This window comes from Armigeres subalbatus, unplaced genomic scaffold (genome assembly GCF_024139115.2).
Source record: "Armigeres subalbatus isolate Guangzhou_Male unplaced genomic scaffold, GZ_Asu_2 Contig1975, whole genome shotgun sequence".
In the NCBI taxonomy this organism is placed as follows: domain Eukaryota; kingdom Metazoa; phylum Arthropoda; class Insecta; order Diptera; family Culicidae; genus Armigeres; species Armigeres subalbatus.
Genome location: NW_026942809.1, coordinates 1480 through 22095, shown reverse-complemented (window position 1 = coordinate 22095; position 20616 = coordinate 1480). Strand labels below are relative to the sequence as shown.

Here is a 20616-nt window from a genome sequence, read left to right as displayed (position 1 = left end):
CATTATTTCTTATATTTGATCTTTTAAACTGAAAGTCACAGAATCGCCTTCGCCTTCAGACGATTTGAACGATTTTGTGAATGATTTTGATTATCGATTCACAATAACAATTTCAACTCAATGAAATTATTTCTTGGTTTTTATATTATCGTTATCAGAAAAAGCGATGTCGAGGAATTCTGTAGTGCAGGGCGGATCTGGTTTAGCAAGCCAATACCGTTTGGAACTGGAGCTCAAAAATATTGAGTAAATGAGACCAGCTTTTGAGGACTTTCCTTTGATCGTAAATCATCAGATGTAATAGAAGTTAAACACATAACTTGGCTCCAGAAACGCAGTGAGTTATGGTTATGGCCACTTTACAGCTTCGTTGATGTGTCAGTGTGTCCATGGATCAACATCCGTCGTTCCGCTAGTCACGAATTTGGGCACGAAGATTGTGATCTATTCCTTCTCATATAGAGAGTGTCGATACCAAGTAAATTTCAACGGTTTTCATATGTGGGAATAAAGAGATCCCTTTCAAGGTAAGTGCCGAAGTGCATAACGCACGAATCTACACGGATTCAAGCCTTAAGAACCAGACGCTTTTATAAGGGCTCCAGACTACAGCACGGAATTCAAGTGTAGAATGAACTGGAGAGCAATACACAGATTTCTGGCAGAAATAATCCCAAAAGTCTTCAGATTGTTTAAAAATCCGGGCTGCCGACTAGCTTTTGCGATGACTCCTAAATCCTTAATCTGATTCACTCCCTCGATATAGTACTCAATGACTATCGGCTTGTACTTCCGATAAAAGCGCCAAAAGATTGGCAGAACACCAGTTCGCCATTCCATCCACACGCGAATGCAGTTCTCCACAGTCCTCGATGTTGTTGTTGATCATAAAAGATTTTAACATCATCCGCGTAGAATAAACGGCATCCAGGAGGTAGAAGTCGGGAGAGTTCGTTGGCAAACAGCGTGAACAAGAGATGTCCCAGATTACTTTCTTGTGACACACCAGAAGTATTTGAGAAGCATCCAGACTGCGACGATCCGATTTTCACAGAGAGCAAACAATTGGTCAGATACGACGTTCTTCAGTTGTTCTAGCTTTGCAAGCGCATTATTCCATGGTCGACGCGGTTGAACGCTGTCTTCAAATCCGTAAAACCTGCATCGACTTGACCGCCGAAGTCCAACCCAGCGAAACAAACTTTGAATAAAACGTTATTCATGATTATAAGGTACTAGCTTTATGTACCCGGCCTTGCTCGGAATTGCCAGTTTGGTTTTCAGTTTTTTACAATCAGAAAAAGATAAAACCAATTGGTCAACAGAGTAATGAGGGATCGACTGTTTACTTCAATGACATTTACTTCCAGGGTGCAGCAGCCGTAAAAAGTGTAGACAACAACCTTCCGTGCACCATGTTTACGGTACTCGTCACTGAGTGGCGATACCGGCGTCTCTATCCGTGTTGTTAAGCCTGCTACTCTATGTTCTGAGATTTTCACAATTTTCACCATGAGCTCATGGAAGAATGGTAGTTGGAAATCGATAAAATGTATGGGAAAATCAAGTATTTTGCAAATTTATGGAAACGGTGGTGTTTTAGAAGAAAGTAGTGATAAGGAATGAAATATGAAGTGAAAATATTATCTCCTGCATTTAGTTTGCACTGATAAGTAGTCTAATAGTGATGAAATTTCGATTTTACTACCATTGAAAAAACGCCATCTCTTGCATTAATCGTTTTGGCTGATACCTTATTGTGTTAACTTATAGATACTTTGTCATTTGACTAATAGAAGGCTTTTGGAAGCATTGACTGATCTAGAAAAAGGGATCGTTGGTTTGAATAGGCTTATTCCTGGCAAACGTCAATTGCTAAAGAAGGAAAAATATCCACCGATGCTTTATTCCGGGCAAACGCCCATTTTTAAAGAAGGGATCACACTCACCATTGCCTTATTCCGAGCAAATGCCTACTTTTAAAGAAGCAATCACATCCACCATCCAGAAGGAAACACATTAATTATTGCTTTTCACTGGGCAAACCATGATTCCGATAAAAGGGTAACAATAATCATTGCTCTATACCCAGCAAATGCATGCTTTCTATGAAAGATTTTTCTGATGTTGTTCATAATTATCCCAAATGCCCTTCATGTCAAATGACCTTAAGCCAAATATTGTTATGTTAATGGCCTGCTTCATTCAGGGATATATAATTTTCAGGGAAGTGTCATATTCTGGGATATGTGTATCGTTAAGAATCATTTTTGAGAAATATCATTTTCGTTGAAGTCATTTTTGGGGAAATGTTATTAACGGGAAAATGTTATTGCCGAGGATTTGCTATTTTTAGGGAATTCGGGAAATTTGTTTTCGGAGCATTGTACAATGTGAAAGAACCTCAAATGAACTAAATAAGAGGGATTTTAAATTAAGACGTTTTCTGAACAATAACTAACCCCAACAACCTCCCGCATTCCAAAAGTTTCTCCCAGCCTCTATATATTAGTTTTGGGCAGAGAATATGTGTTTACAAAATTGGTTTGAATTGACCCATGCGGTAAAAAGGTATACTAAACTGTTCGTTTAATAAATATACCATCTCTCTCATTCAGCTATGATACTCCTATCCAGTCTGATATAGCCTTCCTTAAACAGAGAATATGGGTTCCAAATTTAGTGGACATCGGTAAATGGGTTCAAAAGTTATGCTGAATTGATCGATAACTAAACAATACCCCTCTCACACCATCCCCTTTTAAAATTACCTACCCACATCCACTCAAGTTGTTTCCTTAGGACATACAATATTTGATACAAATTTAGTTCAAATCAGTCATTGGGTTCAAGAATTACATTTAGTTGATCGATTGCTGAACAATACCCCTCCCTCCATACCCTCCCTTTTTCAAAGAGCATCCCTAATCACGCTATCATCGTCTCCTTAATATGAAGAATGTGTGTTCCAAATTTGGTTGAAAACGGCCAATGGGTTCAGAAGTTACACTGAGTTGATCAATAACTGAGCAATACCCCTCCCCCCACACCTTCCCCCTTTTTCCAAAAAGCATTCATAATCCCCCTATCATCGTCTCCTCAAGATAAAGAATGTGTGTTCCAAATTTGGTTGAAATCGGCCAAAGGGTTCAAAAGGTACACTGAGTTGATCAATAACTTAGCAATATACCTCCCCCCACACCCCCCCCCCTTTCCAAAGAGCATCCCCAACCCCCCCCCTCATCCTTTCCTTAAGATAAAGAATGTGTGTTCCAAATTTGGTTGAAATCGGCCAAGGGGTTCAGAGGCTACACTGAGATGATTAATAACTAAGCAATACCCCTCCCCACACATCCTCCCCCTTTTCCAAAGAACATGCTAAGCCCCCCTCCATTGTCGTCTCCTTAAGATAAAGAATGTGTGTTCCAAATTTGGCTCAAATCGGCCAAAGGGTTCAAAAGGTACACTGAGTTGATCAATAACTTAGCAATATACCTCCCCCACACCCTCCCCCTTTTCCAGAGAGCATCCCTAACCCCCTTTATCATCGTTTCCTTAAGATAAAGAATGTGTGTTCCAAATTTGGTTGAAATCGGCCAAGGGGTGCAGAGGCTACACTGAGATGATTAATAACTAAGCAATACCCGTCCCCGTACATCCTCCCCCTTTTCCAAAGAACATGCTTAGCCCCCCTCCATTGTCGTCTCCTTAAGATAAAGAATGTGTGTTCAAAATTTGGTTGAAATCGGCCAAGGGGTTCAGAAGTTACACTGAGTTGATCGATAACTAAGCAATACCCCTCCCCCCACACCCTCCCCCTTTTCCAAAGAGCATACTCAACCCCCCTATCATCGTCTCCTTAAGACAAAGAATGTGTGTTCCAAATTTGGTAGAAATCGACCAAGGGGTTCAAAAGGTACACTGAGTTGATCAATACCCCTCCCCCCACACCCTCCCCCCTTTTCCAAAAAGCATCCATAACCCCCTATCGTCGTCTCCTTAAGATAAAGAGTGTGTGTTCCAAATTTGGTTGAAATCGGCCAAGGGGTTCAGAGGCTACACTGAGTTGATTAATAACTAAGCAATACCCGTCCCCGCACATCCTCCCCCTTTTCCAAAGAGCATGCTAAGCCCCCCTCCATTGTCGTCTCCTTAAGATAAAGAATGTGTGTTCCAAATTTGGTTGAAATCGGCCAAGGGGTTCAGAAGTTACACTGAGTTGATCGATAACTAAGCAATAACCCTCCCCCTACACCCTTCCCCTTTTCCAAAGAGTATCCCTAACCCCCCTATCGTCGTCTCCTTAAGATAAAGTATGTGTGTTCCAAATTTGGTTGAAATCGGTCAATGGGTTCAGAAGTTATGCTGGAACATACATACAAACATACATACAAACATACAAACATTGAGTTTTATATATATAGATAGATTCAACTTGGAGCAAGTACATAGGGATGTAATATCTCGGTAATTTTGTACATTCCTTTTATCGCATTTTTTTTTTGTAGACAGGTATTCTGTGCGACATCTTGTATTCCTCGGGAAACTGGCACTCCTGGAGCGACAGTGTGAAAAGCCTTGCTAAGTGGGGAGCCAGAGAATTAGCACAATTCTTCATCACATACGACGGAATACCATCTGGGACGGCCGTTTTTGAGCTTTTCAATTCTATTTGCTGACAAAACGTTTTTTTTATGTCTTTATTATCGAGACTTTCAGCCCAAGGCTGGCTCGTGTCGGCACAAAACGGTTTGCTCATCGATTAAAAACGCATGTAAATCTAATGCATTGTGAAATGATTTGTAACAGCTTTTTGATCCGCGGTGGCCCTTTTGGCATTGAAGGTACTCAGGAAATGTTGCACGAACATAATACACTTTTCCATCTCGGAAATGGCGAATTCTTCTCCAAGATGCAATTATACGACGGATTTGGCGACTGAAATAATTAGCAGCATCATCTACTGAGACGCTGGGGGACCGACCAGTCAATACATGAGATAGCATCACAAATACTATCATAATCAGTTCTGCGGTAATCACACAGCTTGAGCTTGAGCTACATACAGTTGATTAACGTCAGAAGCATAATCTGGACTGGTAGGTCGGTGTCCAGAGCGGGATAATCAGCATCCTGGGAGATGAGAAGATTGATGCCTTCGGAAACAGTGCAAGTTGATTCAACTATATCGTTGGCGAGGACGAGATTTAGAATTCGGTAGTTTGTATTGGGAACTCCATTGAGCTGAGTTAAGCTAATAAACGAAAAACCACCGACCAATGCGAGGCAACTGGCGTACAAGACAGATTTAGGGCAATTATCACACTTTTACCACTGTTACCACTTACGAACTGTTCAAATACCATGAACTTAGAAATGTAAACACTACTACCGTGAGGCTACTGAAATGTCAATTTTGAAATTTTTGAGTGGATTGTCACACTTCAGCTAATCCATGGCTAATCCCGATCTATGTATCTGATTACCCACCCCAACTAACATAGCTTCCTTCCCGTGGTAATTGTAGAGATGCAGAGGTATTATCGGCCTCTGGTAGCTAAAATAACCACACACTAGCATTACCTTTTTTCTAACTGTCTGTACGCGCTTGACGAGCGCCGTTTTCCTTATCCTATTAGTTTGTTTCAGCACTGAGCTGACTGACCATACTGACTACTGCCGTAATTCATAGTAGCACAGAGTCTACCGGTTGATGACCAAGCGTTGGACAGGCGCCCCTATAGCACCATCCGCTGTGTTCGTCTTTCAGAGACGATAGGTTGTTGGAGAATCAAAATGGCCGCCGCCGTTATTGATCAACATTTGAGAGTTGCTGAAACGTGCTCTTCGAGAATAGATGATAGACCACTATTCACTTGAATCGAAGTGCAATTTTCACAATTTCCGATCAACCATAGAGTAGCAACCAAGTTTTGAAAGAAAAAAAAATTAAAATAAATTTTGCGATTCAATTTTGAGTGATTTTGGTTCAACAACCAACCTCACACAACCAACCGCACACAAATTCAAAGAGGAACAAAAAGGCATTTAAAAAGTTGCCTTTTTGACTAAGCCAAAGAATCAAACGAAGCGATAAAACAAAATAACATTATGACGGGAAATGTCATACCTCACTACAGCATGACACTGGGTCGAAAATTAGACCGGGCCGTGCCGAAAATTAGATCTAATGTCGGACCAAAATAGCGATAATATCAAGCAAATATTGAATTGCAGTAATTCAAGCCCGAGGTGGCTCGTCTCTTATGCTACATTTTGACAGGGCAAGTGAGTTGAATAACTCAGTTGAATTCAATTGACTTGCCAAAAGTTGAACATGTTCAACTTGCTTTTCGTTAAAGTGAATTGTGATGTTTACACGTAAAGTTCGCGTTCGATTCAAGCGACTGGCTCATCACTTGCCTTGTCTAAACGTAGTCTTATGAAAATGTTTATTCGCTCAATTGGTTCTTTGATTTATTTAAAGTTAACTTTCCCGCAGAATCCATATTTTTTACCGTCTCTAATTATTTTTAAAATTTATAACAAAAAATCAAAAATGTTTTGAACCAACATCAGGCCAATCCTTCAGGCCGGCTCACATGTGCAGCACTTTTTCAGTTTTTGTTTTCGATTTTAAAAATGGTTCACCTTTCTCGTTAAAAAATTCCATTTAGATTTATTGCCTGATTCTTTTATTTACTTGAGGTCTGTTCTACAGAAAAAATAACATGTTTTCAAAACCTTTAATCATTTGAAAAATTGTAAATAATGCAAAAAAAAGTAGGTACTCCATGTGTAAGCTGGCAAGCAGAATCGAGAATCGATAATGTTCCAAAATCGGCGATTGTAAGCGAATAAACAAAATTGACGGTCAAGATGAATTGATCGTCCCCGTCAAAAATGTTTTCTCGTTTTATTGTATGGGAACTGTTCCGATCTCAATTTCACTGAACATAATATATTCATCTCATCGCGAAACAAAGAAATACAGCACCAATTGTGTTGCTTCCTTTTGTCAACATGCGTGCTCACTGCTGAAAAAATCACAAAAATAAGAAACAAATCAAATTGCTTTCTTTTCCTTTGTTTTTGATGGGATGAATATCAGAGCCATGGGATAAATTCTAGGAGCAGTTCTCTGCCGTCATACGCATATTTGTCCCATGTTTGCTGGGATTCCCTGTATACATGGGACAATTATGTATATAACGGAAGTTCTCCTATCAGTCCATTTCTTGACTTATTTAAGGTCAACTTTGTCAAAGAATTCTTTTTTTTTCAAGCTTCCAAGTATTTTCAAAAACAAACCCTAAAGGTGAAAAGGTGCTGCACAAGTGAACCGGCAGAAGTCAAACCTAAGGCTTGAATTTATTATCTTCCAAGAAACCACCAAAACTCACCACCGTGATTTTCACTCGCGAACAAATTTTTTGGTAGGCCAAATTATACTCGTTTCTTAATCGTGAAGTATTCCGACCACTGTTTTCAGATGAAGCTGAAATAAATAATAGGTTCTTGAGTACTGTTGAGGTAGAGATTTTATTCACGATGTTTGGGTGCTGTTGATAACGTTGTTGTTTTTTATAAAAAAAAATTAATAAATATTTAATAAAATATTTGACGTGCGTTTGTTTTTTTCTTCAAGAATCCTGATGAGTGCTATTATATTGTATCAAATCAAAGCCTACATTGATTAAAACACGTAAATATTTTCTACCTCTTGAATACTGTACCGCCGATAAAAAATCTACTCTGCCGCTCATTTTTGGTCGCAACGATAAATACGCGCCAGATAGTGGCCTAAGAAAAACATACCTCCAGAAAAAAAGCTACTTCGATATATTTTTATAATTTGGTCGCCACGTGGTGCATTCCGGCGTTGAATGCTTAGATAGCACGTGCTATTCGTACTGCAGGGAAATTATCCACATCTATAAGAGCCTTGGAAAATGATCACGAAACACACTTTAGAACTCACTAGGCCGCCATTCGCAAAAGTCTGGATGAAAAATTTTAGCGAGAAAAATCAATTAAATCTTCCGAAATACTAAAAACTTATCTTGAATAAAAAAAAAAGTTACGACTGCTAGGGGTGACAAGGCCCTTGTGATGATCAAACCTTCATGATAAAGAGAGCCATGGCATAAAACCATTATTACTTTCATTTCAGGGAATCATTGGATATGTCATGTAAACCGGAAGATGTCCTGAGCGCAACGAGATTGGAAGTTTCAAACAGAACGAAGAAAAGGCTTCTACATATGACTAATAACCCCTTTTCTTTTATTGATAACCTTTTTCTGTGAAGATTTTTCTGCTACTTTTTTTGCATTCCTGTTGGCTTCATATTTCTTCATATTTCACATTTTCTTGACCAAGATTTCGTATAACAGATGCAGTTGATCACAAATTGTATCAGATATCCCTCCACTCCATTACTGAGGATATCTTTCAACAAATGTACATATGAATCGTAATGAAAAAAAAAAACTCAATACACAAGTCCGACAAAAAGCCGTTTGGTGCGGTTTTGCAAAACCCCGACCAAAAGCTGAGATGGTAGTTCCCTTGTGGTGCATGGGTGTGAAAGGCCTTAGGATCAAAAACAGAAATTTAGTGGTGAGGTCTATTTACAGAGTATTAGTGATATTGCATAAAGTTCTGAACTTTCAATTCTTGCAACCGAAAGGGAAGGTTTTCGTTACGAAAAAATTGTGAAGATAAAATGATCTTTCAGGCTTTTCCGTTAAAATCATAATTTACCATGCATATCTGCCTTGAACGCCAATTAAGCTCTCCAATTAAATATCACATCTCAGTTTATTGTGTCAGGCTTTTTATTGTTTCTCAAAGATGTGTCACTTGAAATGAATGAAGTGCTGCAGCATTAACAAGTCTGATTCCAAAATCAGGCAATTGTCATGCCAATACTAGATTGCAGCATTCTTAAGATTCTTTTGTTTGGAATTTTGAAAACAATTAGAGGCATAAAAATGTGGAAGCTTTGTAAAAGTTGACTATTAAAGAAGTGAAAGATACAATTGAGTCAATATTTTTTTGACAGCAAGGTCGAATTACCCGAATTAGTAAAAATTTCAAGGCTTCATAGATTTATTTAAGTTTTGCTCAATACCTCGAGATTAGCTTTATTGGATGACTTGTAGCGATCTTCAAAATAGTAATAAAATGTTCAATAAAACAACAAATGTCAAATGCTTTATTAGCTTATTAGGGGCCTAATGATTATCCTGAGGACTGTAATAAAACCAATTTTTCAAACTGTCATAAGGTCAAAGACTTGTCTCACGCATAACCTAAATAAAACTTAGTAGTTTTAATTAGGTTTATAATGGTATTGTCCAAGAACACAATCTTTATGTTGAACTTCGTGAACTATGGTCAATCGAATGGCTTAAAACAGATGTTCCTGTTTCATGTTACCCAAATATTTTAAACAAAGAAAACAATAAACACAAACTTTCCCAACTGGGCATTCGCATATTTAAGATATTGTTGTTTATTGATCAAATTCCACTTCTGAAAAATGAAACAGATAATAAAAATCAAGCAAACTATAACCTTTTACTTCCGGCAAATTAAAATGGTATAAATGCGAATACACAACGAATGGTGCAATGACCAACCACGATTTGATATAGAAAAGCTTTCAATAATATGAAATTTGCAAAGCTCGGAAATGCTAATTGTCCACAAAGTTGAAAAGCAAGCCAAGTTCCAGTTGAATATAGAACCATCATGAAGAAGGAACCGATTGCAGCAACTTTCAGCAAAATATTTATTGTAGTTGAAAGTTATGCAAAATATTATTTTGACCGTCAAAATTGCCCACAGTATAGTAGCAGCCATACTGATAGAAAAATTAATTTTATATCGACGTAATTCTTTGGCAAAATCCATTGTCATTAGTAATAATCGCTGCATTTCAAGATGATTGATTGTAGATTTGACGCACGGGAAATGTTTCCTTGCAAATCGAAATGCCACCAGAAAAAAGGCAGCATATCGTTTTATTATTTACACTAATAAATTGGCCTTAAATCACAGTATTACGACGGCGCACTTAAACGAACCGTGCGCCGTGATGTAGTTTTTTATTTCATTCACCATTTCTACGATTATCCTTTTCAACAAAACAATAACGAAAAGCTCCACGGAAAAGAAATTCCTTTTTATGACAGCGGTTTTATTAAGCTGTTATGAATAACCTTAAACTTGCTTTGAAGACGATCTCAAGAGTGGTCCACTTGATCATAACATAATCTTGTAGCGGTCATGCAAAGGTTGTCATGTAGATTTTAGTTTTATTGCTAGTCTTGAAAATTTGCACTCTAAAACTGCTAATAGAGTATGATAAAACTCAAAATGTTACTTGGGTATTCTTTTAGCATAGACAAACAGACATAACACACGATCAATTGTCATCGTACACTGACCAATTGGAGTATTCATAAGTTGGCGTGCGATTCGATTATGTTTCGGTTTGACGTTTGGCCTCTATTGTCATCTTATTTGTGCTATGTCCAAGTTGGTGTTGACATCAGTTGTCGTTAGTATTTGTGTGACGATGAATTTTAAGAATAATTATTCCATGATGCATGCCTTCCATAATGATCTTCTTATTGATTTATTTTTAATCATGCCAGACTGACCGATACATAAATCTTTATGAAGAAATATATACAAGCTCACCTGACTCCAAGGTGGAAGGACACAATGGGCAGCAGACGTGACAAGAGTGGCGGATAGAAACGCTCCGAAAATGGCATTCAATTCCAATCCGGCTGAAATAAGAAATCACGGAGCACAGCCCGTCTTGCGCAATGCAATGCTTTGGGAGCATGGATCCCCACCGAAGATTAACGAAACGAGTTGTTTATGCTATTTTATCAAACGCCTTTTTATATAGTACTAGATTATAACATACAACTCCTGCAGCGAATTTAAAACTCAAAATTTTTTTGGTACTTTTTTGGTACATCATAATTTATCACAGTTTATGCTATACTGAAACTTCAGTTGACTGCTCACAAAAAAAAAAGAAATTATCATCATTTGTTTTACCCTCAAGTCTCTAATAGTTTTCACAATTCGGGTATATCAGAACAATGAAAATAAGCACGAGGTTATCAAGATAACCGATTGGTAACTCGGTTTTGGTTTTAGGTTAAGAAATGGTTTCTATAGATTAGTTATAGTTTGGTTTTTCCTCCAATAAACTCGTCCTAGCAGCTGATTTTCAAAATGTGTTATATGATCGACTTTTAACGCGATATTTTTTATACAACTTCGACTAGCAGTACATTGCTGGAAGTCTAATATTTATGGCAACAAGTTGCTTGCTTCACTCAATATGTATTTCATATATTTATTATTTTTTTTTTTTTTTTTTTTTTTTACTAATTTTATTTGCTAATTATCTAATACATGCATTCATCTCTTAGACTAGGTGTTCCGTGTTTTCTTAACACTATCATCCTTATTTGCTATGTTACTTTTTAGTTATTATTAATACATTTCAATTGCCTCTGGCAGTTAGAATTTTTCCTCTGGTTGAATTGAACCATGTAGGAATTACAATGTTTTCAACTTAAACTAAACTTAACCTATTTTATACTAAGGGTACAAGGAGTTAATCGTTGCAATAGAAGATTGCAACGATTTTTGTCTAAAATTGGAAATTATTTTGTTGGACATTTGTTGCAATGTCTCAATATTAGAAATTCTATGAAGTTCATTGGTACTATACCACGGAGGCAACTTCAGAATCATTTTCAAAATTTTATTTTGAATCCTCTGGAGTGCCTTCTTTCTGGTATTGCAGCAACTAGCCCATATTGGCACAGCATACAACATGGCAGGTCTAAAATTTGTTTGTAAATCAAAAGTTTGTTCTTAAGACAAAGTTTTGATTTTCTGTTTATAAGTGGATATAGGCACTTAATATATTTGTTACATTTGGCTTGAAGGCCTTCAATGTGATTTTTAAAAGTTAATTTTTGATCTAGCAGAAGTCCTAAGTATTTAGCTTCGCTAGACCAATTAATTGGAACCCCATTCATAGTGACAATATGTCTGCTAGAAGGTTTCAAATAAGAAGCTCTCGGCTTATGTGGGAAAATTATAAGCTGAGTTTTGGAAGCATTCGGGGAAATTTTCCATTTTTGCAAGTAAGTGGAGAAAATATCCAAACTTTTTTGCAATCTACTACAAATGACACGAAGGCTTCGCCCTTTGGCTGAAAGGCCCGTGTCATCTGCAAACAAAGATTTTTGACACCCTGGTGGTAAATCAGGTAAGTCAGAAGTAAAAATGTTATACAATATGGGCCCCAGTATGCTGCCTTGGGGACACTAGCCCTTACAGGTAATCTATCAGATTTAGTATTCTGATAGTTTACCTGCAGTGAGCGATCTGATAAATAATTTTGGATCAGTTTAATGATGTACAGAGGAAAATTAAAATTCATCAATTTTACAATCAAACCTTCATGCCAAACACTGTCAAATGCTTTCTCTATATCAAGAAGAGCAACTCCAGTCGAATATCCTTCAGATTTGTTGAGCCGAATTAAGTTCGTTACTCTTAATAACTGATGAGTGGTTGAATGCCCATGGCGAAAACCAAATTGCTCATCAGCGAAAATAGAATTGTCATTAATATGAACCATCATTCTATTTAAAATAATCTTTTCAAACAGTTTGCTTATTGAAGAAAGCAAACTGATTGGGCGATAACTAGAAGCCTCAGCTGGATTTTTGTCCGGCTTCAAAATAGGAACAACTTTGGCATTTTTCCATTTATCTGGGAAGTATGCCAATTGAAAACATTTGTTAAATAAATTAACTAAAAAGGATAAAGAGCTCTCAGGAAGTTTTTTGATAAGTATGTAGAAAATACCATCATCACCCGGGGCTTTCATATTTTTAAATTTTCTAGTAATAGATCTCACTTCATCCAAATTGGTTCCCAACGAAGGGTCAAAAACATTCTCTTGGTTGAGAATGTCTTCGAAGCTCCGTGTAACCTGATCCTCAATTGGACTAGTGAGACCTAGACTAAAATTATGGGCACTCTCGAACTGCTGAGCAAGTTTTTGAGCCTTTTCGCCATTTGTTAATAAAATTTTATTTCCCTCTTTAAGCGCTGGAATTGGCTTTTGAGGTTTTTAAGAATTTTTGTTAATTTCAAAAGGGTTTCGAACTGGGATCCAACTTCGAGACATTATTCTCAAAGTTGGTATTTCTCAGAATAGCGAAACGTTTTTTAATTTCATTTTGCAAATCTCGCCAAATAACTTTCAACGCGGGATCGCGAGTTCTTTGGTATTGCCTTCTTCTCACATTTTTAAGACGGATCAGTAGCTGAAGATCGTCGTCAATAATAATGGAGTTGAATTTAACTTCACATTTCGGAACTGCAATGCCTCTGGCTTCGACAATTAAATTTGTCAAAGATACGAGAGCATTATCAATATCACTTTTGGTATCGAGAGGAATATCAACATCAAAATTCCTATCGATATACGTTTTATATAAATCCCAATCAGCTCTATGATAATTAAAAGTAGAGCTGATTGGATTATAAATGGCTTCTTGTGAGATTTCAAATGTCACAGGAAGGTGATCAGAGTCAAAGTCAGCATGAGTTACCAATCGGCCACACAGCTGACTTGAATCTGTTAAAACTAAATCAATTGTAGAAGGATTTCGACTGGAAGAAAAACAAGTTGGTCCATTGGGATATTGAATAGTATAATATCCCGCAGAACAATCTTCAAATAAAATTTTACCATTGGAATTGCTTTGAGCATTATTCCATGAACGGTGTTTGGCATTGAAGTCACCAATTACGAAGAATTTTGATTTGTTGCGAGTCAGAATTTGAAGATCAGCTTTCAACAAATTCTTTTGCTGCCCATTGCATTGAAAAGGCAAGTAGGCTGCAATGAAGGAAAATTGTCCAAAATTTGTTTCAACAGAAACTCCCAAGGTTTCAAAAGGTTTCAAACGAAGAAAATAATTTATGTTTGATACGTCTATTAATGACAATGGCGACCCCACCACAGGCGCTGTCAAGACGATCATTTCTGTAGATAAAATAATTTGGATCTCTTTTAATGGAGAGTCCTGGTTTTAAATAAGTTTCTGTAATAATGGCAATATGCACATTATGAACTTTTAGGAAGTTGAATAATTCATCTTCCTTACCCTTTAGAGAGCGGGCATTCCAATTTAGAACTTTCACACAATTATTTGGATCCATTGAAACGGAGTCCGATAACAATTATTTTTGTGTACTTTATACCAACCTGAACAGCTTCAGGAATGATATTTGCTTTGAACATTGCATCAATCATGTGATGCAATTGTTCAGTTAAAAAATCAAAATCGGAAGCAGTCATGCTACCTGAATCGGCAACATGATCGTTATTTTCCGTTGGGACATGGGTATAAACCTCATTTTGAGAAGAGAAATTTTGTCTACCAGCAGCGATGTTTGCATACGTAGGTACATTCGAAAAATTGGAATTTACTGAAGTGCTTGCTACCCGTTGACGAGCGGCAAAATTTGTTTGTGAATTGTGGTGGGTATGGATTGCTCGACCGGTAACCGGTTTCGGAATTTGAGCGTTTGAAAAATTTCTACCCGTCGAATCTGTGATCCGATTGGAATTTCCCGTCATCAATTTTGCACGGGAATTCAAAACTTTTTTGCGTGAAGGGCATTCCCAGAAATTGGATTTATGATTGCCCCCACAATTAGCACATTTAAATTTAATGGAATCTTCTCTCACAGGACATGCGTCCTTGGCGTGAGAGGTTCCACTACAAATCATGCATTTAGCATCCATGTGACAATGTTTGGTTCCATGACCCCACTTTTGGCACTTACGGCACTGGGTGGGGTTTTGGAAATTTCCCCAGGCCTGCGGAAATGTTCCCATGTAACACGGACATGAGACATAATACAGGCCTTTTCCAAACTTTTCATATTATTTAGTTCACTTTTGTTAAAATGAACTAAATAAAATTCTTGAGAAATGCCCTCTGGGAAGTACCGGAGTGGGATTTCTTTTCATCTTAATTACTTGGACTGGTGAAAATCCAAGTAATTGAGAAATTTCAATTTTAATCTCATCCAGTGATTTATCATCACTGGGAGACCTTTCAAGACGACTTTGAACAATCGCTCAGTTTTGTCGTCGTATGTGAAGAATTTATGGCGCTTCTCAGTTAAATACTGAAGAAGACGTTTGCGATCGTCAAAGGATCCAGGCAAAACGCGGCAGTCACCCTTCCTAGCAATCTGAAATGAAACCTTGATCCCCTGAAGGTTACTCAAAATCTCATTCCGGAAGCCAGAAAACTCGGCAACAGATACCACAATTGGCGGAATCCTTTGCTTTTTCGCATGAATCGAATCACCTGGGCTAGAGGTATATTCGATTTGCTCAATTTCATCATTAATCAAATCGAACTGATTGCTCAGTTCGATTGGAGAAGAATTATTTCCGATATTAGAGTTAGAAGGAATATCTGAATTCTCCAGCTTCCTTCTATTTTTCCGCGCTTTGGCAGGACGGTCTTGAAACCTTGTTTCTTTGAAGGAAGTGGAGAATTCAGAGACTCCCCTTCCTCTTGTTTTTATTAATGCTCATGGCTGAGCGTGGAGACGTGACCTTCTAAGAGGTTTTGCCCAGAACGGTGTCCCTGCAGGATTACCACCGCTTGTCGGAATTTTACTTCCGCAAACGGGTCCAACGTGAAACGAAGGCACGGGTCCTTGCAAAGATCGTAACGGGATCAGTGGGTACAAATAGCGCTAAGAAGCACCGTTGAAATTAAAATAGCTTCTGGTAGTATTAAAAACTTCCTTCCGCAAAGAGAGAAAGAACCGCACAGCACGAAAGCACGATGCGGTCTGATATATTTATTATTAATTACTGTAACCAGCGCCTTGGCTCCTTGTCTAATGGAAATTGAACAAAATACTGTTTAGGCTCAAGAACAAATACAGTTATGCGTGTCCATCATACAACTATTTTTCTTCAACATTCAGCTTCTGTAATGATCTGTACATCAAATTCTGACTAAATCATTGGAACCAGCCCCGACCAATTCAACAACTACAATTGACCTTATGGATATTTAGCTGTTTGAACTGTGAAAGCTCTTTCGTTTAAGTCTTTTCTATTATTCTGAATTAGAAATAGGACATAATTGGAGGATTGGTTTTAGGTAGTAAGGTTGAATTCTGTAGCATCTTCAACACTTTTCATGCAAAACAAAGCTGAAGAGCTTTCGAACTCACTAAGTAAGCAAAATGAAGTATAGATTTGGTGCAAGGGCCGGGGTTCAGTCAAATCGCACTGAGCGCCAACTGAAAATTACCCATTTCTCAACTCAAATTTTCGGTTAGCAGATTTAATTGATTACAAATCGTATCGGATATCCCTCTACCTTATAAATGTGTTGAGATTGAATTTTTTGCGGCGATAGCAGTCTTAATAAGTAGCAAATACTTTTTGGCTCCTTCATCCGACAAGTATTTGCTACTTATTAAGACTGCTATCGCCGAAAAAAATCAATCCAAATAGCAAAACTTCAGTCGTCAACTCCCAGATTATAAATGTGGATATCCTACAGCAAATGTACGTATATATTGATATAGAATGTTGTCCTTTTCATTTTTGCGAACAAAATACCACAAGTCAGTCAAAAAGCCGCTTGGTGCGATTTGGATGAATCCCGACCATATAGGGTTGGAAGGTGCTTAGATCCTCCACTATTGGACCTTTTACTCTAATTATCATCAGGAGAGATTTTTAAGATCAAACTTACTGAAATTCGACCGATTTTTTTTTCCGGATGACAAATAACCTTCTGTTCAAATTTAAACGTAATATGTTTTGGCTTCACTGATAGTTAGAGTAAAACGTACCCGAGTCAATTGAGAAGCTTTCATTCAGCCTCTTTAAATTAAAAAAAATGTCTCTAACTTTTCGTTCGTCTCATACGTCTCGTCACTTTCCACTTTTTTGTCTGTTCTTTCCATTACTTTACATATATGAATTGTATATAAAAAAAAAATGTAATATTAAATCAATGCGAAAATCATTTTTATGAAAAAAAAAACGTTATTTTTAAAATAGGTTTCCTATTCCGGTCCATCATGTTATGCATTTTATATTCATCCTATCAAAATGAAAAAGCCAATAGGCATATTAGCTTTTTCATATTTTTTATGATTTTTTTTCAGCATCGAGCATACATGTTTCAGCAGACAAAATTTGTGCTTTGTTCGTTTATTTCACCATCGGATGAATTTGCTTCAATGTTATGTTATGAAAAATTGAAAATTTTCCATAAATATAATCCAACAAAGTGTATGCAAACGAAATGCAGCTTCTAATTGACATGACGTGAAAGTTGCCTCTCCAATTCCGTATCAATAAAACAAGCTTCCATTGAATTTGTAACAATTTTGAGAGTTTTACAGCCTTTTCATGAAAATTTCAAGGAGTAATTAAAAAAAAGTGAGGCGCAGCAACACAAAGCCAATAAATGTCGAAACAACCTAACGAATCCAAGAATGATATAATAGACTAATGTTGATCATATTTTTTTATATTCTTTAAAAAAACTAGAATCAGTTTAGTGCTGAAAATGTCAGCATTTGCTTCAGCTATTAGTTTGAAAAGAGATACCATTTAACAGATGAAGAAAAATACTTTGCAATTTATCTGAACGTAGAAGCATAATGAAATTCAAAAGTTGATTCCTATTAACATATCAGTTGGAGCATTGTGTTGGCTTCATATTCCCAATTCTCAATTCCACCGCGAGATCAGAACCAGTTGCATGATAATTTCTTCTCTGTGTGTGTTCTCATACTATGAAATATGACTGAATTATGCAGTTCTACCAATTTGAAGCCTGTTTTCATTTGAATATTGTTTCAATGTTTCAAGGATTTATGTGAAAAAGGTCAAAAAACTCGGACATCTTTTTTTTTGTGACGGAAACTTCAAAGTTTCGCTCTATTAGTGTCCCTGTTTTGAAAACAGCCTCCCGGAATTCAAAACTAATTTCACTCGCGTCGCGTTGGTTTGGCAAGGCAGTTCTTGTGTTTTGATCCAAAGAATTCAAGTCTTTCTGAATTTCAAGACACTTCCGAACATAGTTTTAAAGACGCACAGCAAATCGGAGGATCAACATACTTTAAAGGGAAATATGTCAGAAAGCAGTGTGCCCCTTTCAAACGTTTCCAAACAAGCTCTTAAAGAGACATTCATTTCCACAGAAGATTCTGAAACTCACATTTTGAAAATTCTTTCAAGAAATCGTTATGACTGTCAACCACAATCCACACAATATTGCGCATCACATGATTTCCAGATAGCCTGTGCGAGAACGGAGTTAGTTTGGTACTTATTTAAGTGAGAGGTATATTTAAAGTGTGAAAAAGAGATCAAGTTTTCCCTAAGAAAGACACAAAATTTAGCACACAAAGTCAGTAAACTTTATTCAATTTTATTGTTAGCGTTCTGCCTTCACATTTTTATAATACTGTATTTTGTTGATGTTAATGTTGTATTTTGACTGTCTTCATTCCATATAAACAAGTCAATATAATATGCACTGTTTTGGAAAAAGCGTTATGCAGAAAATTACTAGTAATACACTTTTCACCAGAAATGTGGTTAAATGCTGTAAGATTTTGTGTACACAAACTTTAATTTTTTAGGCAAGAATAATTTTCACATACCTTCAACTAGAAACGCTTCCTTGGAGGAGAAATGTTTTAAAATCCGTTTACGTAACTTTTGGTCTCCTTCCTTCGCTTATTGTTTACGGCGAACATTCACACACTAAACACAGAAAACCACATCGACATTCACTGGGTATCTATCGTTCACTACAGCAAAATATCCGAAATATTTGTTCCAACTCAGTGATGATAACACGAAACACAAATCGAGTTAATTGTAATTTTGTTCGGCCTTAATTTATTGGAATTTCCACAATTGGCTGACCTTGCTTTCAGACACCAATTTAAATTCACGATGATTTTTTTTTTGTCAGCTCGCTTCTTTATTCTACGCACTACCAAGAATCCTGAAAGTTGTTTTGATATTTTTTTTTCCTCAAACTCAATCACAATAAGCACTTTTTATCCTTTTCGAAACTAGGTTTTTCTTCCTACTACCTTTCGATAATTTGTTCCACAAAAGTCCAGAAATTTTGAGCGGTCCGAAAAAGGAACGATTGCACCCCGACAAGCATGGGCAATTTGGCTGCTCAGCAAATAATAGTTGTTGTCGTCGTCCGTGTGGCTTCCTCCCTGTTGCCAAACGGCGAAGAAATGTCTTCCCGAACCGAGCTACCCTGGATCATCGTCACCTGATAGAGCGGTGACATATTTTATTGACCTTCCTGAGGTCGCTGCGCCGCTGTCGTCGTTCTTTTTACGAGCGAGCAATGATGGTGCACAATGCGACTGGCTTTGTTATTTCAGGACGGTTACACTCGCTTGCATGACTCCAGGTAGGCTGCCTTTCGAGTCCTTTGAACTCCGGTGTGACCCTTCTCGAGTGAAGCAATAAATTAGATCATGCATCGGTTCACATATGAGAGCGAGCTGGGATCCTTGAGTTGGCAGAAGGGAATTTCCAACCGTAAAATCCAGACCTTTCCCGGGTTCTTTTGTTTGGCAGGAATTCCCAAGGAATGGTTGTTGTTTCTTGCTGGGTGATGATGCTGCGATTTTGTCACTTGGTTTGTTCGCTTCGTGAGAAAGCTTCAATCACTGCCTTTTTAGGTTGAGTTTAGAACATAACTAAAATTGCACAATTTTCAAGATTCCGAAACACTTGTCGATGAAATAAAATTATTCTTTTCGTCGGCCCAAAGGTTTTAAAAATTTTCTTCTTTTTCTTTTTCGGTGTCGCATTCAACTACGATGCCAATCTTCGCAGCAATATCTGTTTTGATCGCGTTTTTCTTCGAATAAACCACATCCGATCCGATCCGATCAACAGATTTGGCCTCTGAATTCAAACCACTTTCCTACACCTGTTCATACGGATCACTCCCTTCCACAACTGTCCGAATTGCAACTCTTTCTCGGTTGGTGGTGCAATGTATTGGATGTCCAAAAACTCTAAATAAACCAAATTTTAACAATCGAACCGCACATTTTGAGCTTTACGCCGTGACTGCTTGAGACCGACTGAAAGGTTGTAGCGCGACGGCCGGAGTCTCTCAAACATATATCGCAAAACACATTCGAAATCATACACAAGCCGCCTGCCGTGCCAAACAGGCTCTGATCGAAATGTACGAGTGAGTGAGCGCGCCGGAGTACCCCAGGCCGAGCAAGCGAGAAGCAAATCAACCTAGCTCCCACCTGCACCGCTCGTTCACGCTCTCTCGCGGCGACCAAGCTCTCCCACCGCATCGAAAAATAATAAGAGTTGTTGAATTTTGATTCTTACAATTTATTCTTATGCTCACACACTCCCCCGCATGGGGACCGCAACCAACGTCGGCCAGATCCATGTGAGTCCTTACCCCACACTCACTCACACTC

At 37.7% G+C, this 20616-nt stretch overlaps 1 protein-coding gene across 1 annotated transcript in view; it reads right to left on the bottom strand.

Annotated features, from left to right (window-relative positions):
- Positions 1-20110, bottom strand: part of LOC134203575 (protein jim lovell-like) — a gene marked incomplete at its 3' end in the record, with an annotated part of 49970 nt that extends 29860 nt beyond the window's left edge. The window contains exon 1 of the mRNA XM_062678441.1: positions 18793-20110. The remainder of the gene's footprint in view (positions 1-18792) is intronic.
- Between the last annotated feature and the right edge of the window lie 506 nt (positions 20111-20616).